The following is a 7935-nucleotide window of genomic DNA, read 5'->3' as shown; positions in this document are numbered from 1 at the left end:
TTCTCTCTTTGTCTTTTGCTCTTGGCATTTTAATTATGATGGTTCTTGGTGTGGTCCTCTTTGGATTCCTTTTGTTTGGGGTTCTGTGCGCTTCCTGGACTTGTAAGTCTATTTCTTTTACCAGGTGGGGGAAGTTTTAGGTCATTATTTCTTCAAATAGGTTTTCAGTATCTTGTTCTCTCTCTTCTTCTGGCACCCCCATAATTCAGATGTTGGTACACTTGAGGTTGTCCCAGAGGCTCCTTACACTCCCTTCAAATTTTTGGATTCTTTTTTCTTTTTGCTTTTCCAGTTGAGTGTTTTTTGCTTCTTTGTATTTCAACTCTTTGACTTGATTCTTGCAGTCCTCTAGTGTGCTGTTAGTCTCTGTATAATATTTTTTATTTCAGTCAGTGTATGTTTAATTTCTAGTTGGTCCTTTTTCATATCCTCGAGGGTCTCGCTAAATTTATCGGCCTTTTCTAGGAAATTCTTGAAAAACCTTATAACCATGGTTTTGAACTCTATATCCAGTCATTTGTTTTCCTCTATTTCTTTCATTTGTGATCTGTTTCTTTGTCTCTGCATTTTCACTGCTTCCCTGAGTTGGTAGAGTAGCTTTGTGTGGTAGGTGTCCTATATGGCCCAGTGGCTCAGCCTACCCAGTTACCTGAGGGGACACTTTTGGTGCTCCCCTTTGTGGACTGTGTACACAGCCTTATTGTAGTTAAGTCTTGATTGTTGTTGGTATCACTGGGAGGAATTGACCTCCAGGCCAACTGGCTGTGAGGATCAGCTGTGTTTATGCTGGGAGAACTTCTGTGCTGGAGACACCCTTATGGGAGAAGACTTGCAAAAGCCTCTGTGCTCAGCTTGGATGGGGCAGAGTCTCAGGGCGGAGCAGACAGCCTTGGCTTCCCATTAGCCCTGCCCTATGAGCCCCCTGGGTCTCAGTGTCCCTTGGTAATCGCTGTAAGCACCTCTGAGAGAAAGCCGTCTTCGAGTTTCGCCCACTGCCAGACAGTACAGTTTCTCCCCAAATGAGTCTGGTTTCCCAGAAACTTGCCCAGAACTGGAGTTCAGTGCAGTCAGGAGCTTCCATCTCCCTCCCACTTTAGAAAGCCAGCCGTGCACTCAGCCACCCGTGCACTCAGCCGCTTGTCCTCTCCGCGCATGCACGTCTCCCGTACCTCAGCCTTTTGCAGCTTCTCTGAGTCTCAATGTGCTTTCCTCTTTTCTTCTAGTTGTAGAATTTCCACTCAGCCAGCTTTCCTGTGGTTCTGGATAGTGTCCATTTTGTCTTTTAGTTGTAGTTTTGATATTTTTGTGCAAGGCAGCAGTTTAGGTGTTTACCTATGCCACCATCTTGGTTTCTTCTCCCAGTGATATATTTAGGAATCTAAAATAATTCTTCTTGACTAAGAAATTAAAAGGGGACTCCTTTTGACAAGAGGTGAAATAAATAATAAAGTGCTTTTCTCCAATCATAGGAAAATAAGCCACACGATGACAAATACATGTGAAGCTACTAGTAATGAAGTAAGAACTAACACAATCCTATATAATAAAAGCATAATATGCAAATCAACCAAACGGCCAAACAGCGGAATGACCATCCAGACGACCATCCAGATGACCACCCAGGACCATGCTATGACACCCACTGATGCCAGGCCAGCAAGGTGGGTGCAATGCATTTGGTTGGGGGCCTGGCCATTGACCCATGATCGCCCCGCAAAGGGAGGCCCAGGCCAATGGCCGGTGGGGCGATCAGTCGGGGGACTCCATGATTGCCCCGCAGAGGGAGGCCCAGGCCACCAACCCGCAGGCACGGTGGGTAGGCAGGGCCTCCCTCTGCAAGCGAAGTCTGGGTCTTGGGTGCCGGACGAAAGCCGGTGCAGGCAGCTGGGGGAAGGAAGGCCTATTCTTGCACAAATTTCATGCATCGGGCCTCTAGTATATAACATAAGCAATAAGAAATTAGCACTATATGGATAAACTTATTCACAGTACTATTGTGAAAGTTAATAGATGCTTTGCTTTAATAGAAACCTTTTTTTGTGATGTAAGCTATCATGTTTCCTTCCACTTTATTTTATTTTTAATGATTCCTAGGAAATTGCCTATGAAATAGAAAGACTGGAGATTTTCTACTTATTTCTTGAAACTGAAGGCATTATCCCACACTAAAATCATTAATGAATGTAATTTACTAACAGTACCTCTGTTCTAATGATCTAATTGATTATTTTTAATTGAGGCTTAACTTAAAACTACTGCTTCTGCTTTAGCCTGAAAAGCACACACACTCGTTCACACTTGCACATGGAGATGGCACAAACAAGCTGTTCTACTCCAGTGACCTCAGGTCCTTATCTTTGCTCTTGCACCAGGCTACATCATCTTGTCATTACTTACAAAGCACATGACTGCTAACAGAGACAGACTATAATTCAGAATTCTGCCAAAATCAAAATCAAAACAAAGCAAAACAAAATAAAAAACTACTTTGAGACAGTGTGCATGTGACGCTTCCCTGTTGCATGCTAGTACAAACTTAAAACTCATTAATAAGCTGAACATATGTTACAAATTCACAAATCTGGAAATATTGAAGGTGGATTGACCTTGTTGGACACCTTATTGCAATAGAAAATTACCTAGAATAGAAAATAAAAGTGGTAAAAAAAAATTTCCAAGTCTCAATTACTTTATATAGCCCTTGCAGTCTATCAAGTTTTTATTTATATAACATGATGACAATAAAATAATTTACATCATAGCCATATTAAAGTGCTTGGTGTTATAGTTACTGTTAGTAACAAACCCAAATTCCTTATTTACTAATGTCTAGACTAGGATGTTTTCATAGTGCACATATTAATAGTAGCAGATAGAATATAAAATACTCTGGAACTACTTAGATTATAAATAGCTAAGCAAAAATAAATTTATATATATAAACACACACACGTATACTTACTTTCATGGCTATATGCATATGTAGAAACTACATCCTTTTCTTATTAAGTGTGGCCGTGCTGCCGTATCTCCACTGTGTATTTCAGAAAGATTTCCCCCAGGCTTATGAAAGCAGATGCTATTTACCTATTCCACCCGTGTTTACAACTCAGTCTCAGAGGGCACATCAGAGATGAAATTTACCATGGTCATGATATTTTCTTTCTATTTAAATGTCCACTTTCTTCACAGTTGATTAGATTGGTTGTGGAAGCAATCTAAAGACTTCCTTAAGGTGTCAGCAACACCTTTATTTTTTAAGTTGGTGTTTAGATTTGGTGTTTTTTGAACATATAAAACCAAAGGCTACATATTTGTTTCAGTTTTCTTTAAAGGAGTTACATTTTTATGAATATTAATAGGGTGAATTTTGGCTCTTTATTTCAGATTGCCAAAATTTACAACATATTTAAAATTTTGCATTTGTGTGATTTAAACATATTCACATTTCTTAGATTAGATTATGGATATTCCTAGAATTTAATATTTTCTTGGTCTTCCCCCATGCCTCTCTTTATTTGCCTACTTTGACACATGGATACAATAATTCTCCCTCCCCCCGCCATTTTATTTAATATTTTTTTAAACAGTGGTAAACAAAACTACTATAGCACTGGGATCTTAACATATTGGTTTGGTATAATATGTCTTCAGTAAATATTTGTTGATTAAATAGTGATATTATCAATCTATAATCTTAAATATCTTACCTACTCATTATCAACGTGCTAAGTAAATTTCATGATTGATTTCAAGATATTTAATTGGGCTTATTTTCTGTTCATACTTCTCCACCATCCCATTCCTAGATTGTACTTCCTCTTTCAAAAATCTCAACCTTGCTTCTGAACATGTGAATAGTATGAAACTGAAAGGGAGAATATTTCATACACATTTTATGAACTCAGTATTTATAAACCCAGAGATAAGAAATTCTTGGAAATCTAACCAGTTCCCTTTACATGACAATGACTTCATGTGATATGGGATTGGACTTAGTCTATGTAAATTTAAAGGGAAATTTCAAACTAAAAACTTAAGAGATAGAAAGGTAGAAATATATATTCTGCTTGTCACATAAAAGACATTTCTAAGAATTAGATCTTTTAAAATTTTAATCAGTAGATAATGTTTCCTTCATATTCTAAGTTGGTAATACTATTTTATACAAAATAAAATATTAACTATTGATTGAACTTAAAGAAAATTTACAAAAGTCCCTTACAAAACTATTTGTAAATTCTCATAAACTTAATCATGTTTCTCCCCCAAACAATAATTAATGTATCTGCCCTTCAAAACATTACTATTCCTTTTCTTTAATGGCATTACTTCAGTTCACCTTTAAGTATATGCTCTTATTCTATCATTTTCAAAGGTAAATTAATATAATTTATTCCACCAACTAGATCAGCTTTTACAGTTTCTCTTGCCATTCAAGAATTTCTCAAAGTTAATTTGCAAGCTATGTCAGCAAGAATTTACTAACTTGTACCCTTAAACTCCAAGACAAGCACAGTCCTCTCTTAGTCTTCTGCTACCTGCCTAGGCTAGCCTTAACCAGCAGTCTGGAGTTATATGTTACCCACTCTCTGGCTAACATTATAGTTATCTGAATAACAATTATTAGGGGAATCAGTTCATAACGTGACAGGAATTAGAGAGCAAAATAGTAGTGTTTCCCTTATTTTTTCCATTTTTACCTTTTAGTTTATGAGTTAAAGTTATTTTTAAGTTGTTGTAGATATGGAGATATTATTGATATTTTATTGAAGAGTTCATTTGTATAAAATAGTGGAAAGAAATAAACTCAGGACTTAGTATACCTTATTTTTAGTCCCACATTTTGCTATGTGAAATTGAATAAATAAAATTTCATAGAAGGTCAATTTTCATAATGAAAAAAATAGGATACAATTGTACGTTGTGTATTTTTCTCCTAAGTTAATATTGCATTTATACTAGAGAATGCTAAAGAAGTTCTGTTTCGTTATTAGCTGCTATTATTATTGATCTTAGCTATGCCAACAGATCATAAATGTTGTTTTCTTATGGTAGGCTCTGATCCTCGGTATTTATATTATTATTTATTTTATGTGGACCTAATCAAACCTTTTTTTATTAACCTCTTCACATTAGAAGCTAACAACAGTTCCAGGTATCAGAACCTATACCTATAACCATTTTAAGGGCAGAGAGAAAAAATGATAGACCCTTTACATACCTGAGGAATTCACTGTGGGAAGAGGAGGTTTGCATCAACATTTGTAAAAATGTGTCGGCATATTTAAAATAACATTGAGGAGATAACCAAATATTGGTAACATAGGTAATTGAACTAGGAAATGAGATATTAATTATGAATTATTTCAAGTAAAGGTTACTGATTTTATTTAGAAAAGACTTACAAAAATAAAATATTGACAATATTTTACTACTAAAATAGAAATATATTCCCCTATATACTCCTTTGCAAAGCTATAAAGTTTTTAATATATATTCAATTTCATTTCCAAAATGAGTGTATTATAATAAGTCTTAAAGAGGGATTTTTATGATTTTTGCTAGTGAGTTAGTAACAGGACTATTGTGTACAAGATGGTTCTTAGAAATATTTCTCTGCCAGTAGTTAATTTTATACCAATCCCACTGGGATAGAGAAAAGTTATGACAGAGTTTTGTTGTTCTTCATGAAATAGACGAACTTTCAAAGGCAAGGAAGTTTACCACTGATTTTAATAAATAGCCAATATATTCATAAATACAAAATTTTGCCTTTATATGTATTCCTCCTAATTCATATAATATTGGAGTCAGGCTTTATGTAGAAATCACTTGAAAGAAGATAGAGTAGAAATTCTTAGCAATAAATAATGCCTTATTAACACAAAAATAGGGTGATTAAATCATATTTCAAGTTTTTTTTTTTTTTTTTTTGTATAGAAATGGTAAGTTAGAATCGCAAAACACCAATTTGAAAGAATATATGCACCCCTTTGTTCACAGCATCATTATTTACACTAGCCAAGTTCTGGAAACAGCCCAAGTGCCCATGAATAGATGAGTGGATAAAAAGGCTGTAGTACATTTACACAATGGAATACTATGATGCTGTAAAAGGGAAGGCAATTTACCTTTTGCAGCAGCATGGACAGACCTGGAGATAATTATGATAAGTGAAATAGTCCAATCTGAGAAAGATAAATACCACATGATCTCTCTTATATGTGGAATCTAATGAACAAAGTAAACTAATGGACAAAATAGAAACAGAGGTGAGGATACACAGGCAGACTGATAGCTGTCAGAGGAGGGTGGGAATATTGGGGACTGGATAAAATTAGGAGAAGGGATTAGCCAAAGAACACATATGCATAACCCTTGGACACAGACAATAGTGTAGTGGTGTTCAGAGGGAAATTGGGGGCTGATTGGAGCAGGACAAAAATGGGACATCTGTAATAACATCAACAATAAAAAAAGAGAAAAGAATAGTAAGTTAAACAGTGAGAGGCAGGCCTACATGGCAAAGAGTAAGAAGTGTGCCCTGAAACTATGATCATATATGAAAACACCAACTTTAACTTGCATGTTTATTTTGAAGGTATGTTGAATATTAATGCTATCTCAGCATTTCTAACTAAGCCTGGCTATTTTTGTAACAGTCTCTGTTACCAGAATTAATCTTTATTTTTAAAGGATGATTTTATAGCTATAGAAAGAGTTATATACTTTGGAGTTAGAGAAGTCACAAATTTTTGAATGTTTAAGGAATAGACCTATTACTGATTTTCTAGAATTATTTGAAAGTTTAAGAATGTTAATCTATATATATAAAAGCCTAAGTGACCGTTATGACTGAACAACCAGAATGACTGGTCGACCAGTCACTATGATGCACACTGACCACCAGGGGCAGATGCTCAATGCAGGAGCTGCTCCTGGTGGTCAGTGCGCTCCCACTGCCAACCTTCTGTGGCCCCTCCCTGCCAGCCGGCCAACCTCCCACAACCCGTCCTGGCCCCCCGCCCCGCTGCCCCCCCCCCCAATTGGCCCTGATTGGGGGGCCAGCTGGCTAACCTCCTGCAGTCGCCCCCCTACTGACCGGCCCCCCTGATAGGCCCCAATCAGGGGGCCCACCGGCCAACCTTCTGGGTTACCTCCCCCTGGCGGGCCAACCCCCCCGATAGGCTTCAATTGCCTGCCAGGCCAAGTGATCCCATGCATGAATTCCTGCACTGAGCCTCTAGTTTTATTATAATAGAAAAATTTGTGTGATAACAAACCTCCCATCAAAAAAATTCAGATAAAACTCTCCAATCTAAACAATCTAGATAACATGCAAGATATAAAAACAATAACAGAAAAATTTTTTTGAAATCATTAGCATTAGAAAGCTTTTGAGGCAGCCAGGATGTTTGGAAGCAAGATCCTCCCACAGAAGAAAACTCATTGAGAAGAACCCAGATTTCTATATTTTGTGTTTTCCTTGTCACTGTTTACCAGTATTGATTCTAGAAAATGACAGAGGTCAGGCAAGGCACAAGTGTTAGCAGGCAGAAAAGCCAGCCAGCAGACTTTGTGGACATCTGTGGGAGGAGTGAGATAAAAATGGAGTTCAGGACTCTCTAGAGAGCATGGCAATAAGAGCCAAATAATATATGGAATTCCCCATGAAAAAATTTCTGCTTTTTAAGATACAAATGGTAGTAGTAGTTTAAAAGTAGAGTTTTCTATAGGCTTGCCATGTTGGGGATACAAAAATTGGAGTTCAAGACTTACAGAAGAAGTAAACCAGCTCCTAGTAATCTGATAGCCTCACTTGGGAACCTTAGACAGCTATATTTTAGGAATAGGGCTAATTTGATGGTAACTCAGATTTACATAGACTGTAATCCAGCCTTCAGTCATTTAAATCCCAAATTGAATTGAAGT

Source organism: Plecotus auritus, assembly GCF_963455305.1.
Source record: "Plecotus auritus genome assembly, chromosome: 4".
NCBI classification, from domain to species: domain Eukaryota; kingdom Metazoa; phylum Chordata; class Mammalia; order Chiroptera; family Vespertilionidae; genus Plecotus; species Plecotus auritus.
The sequence above is the reverse complement of the archived record's forward strand: the minus strand, read 5'-3'. Positions refer to the sequence as shown.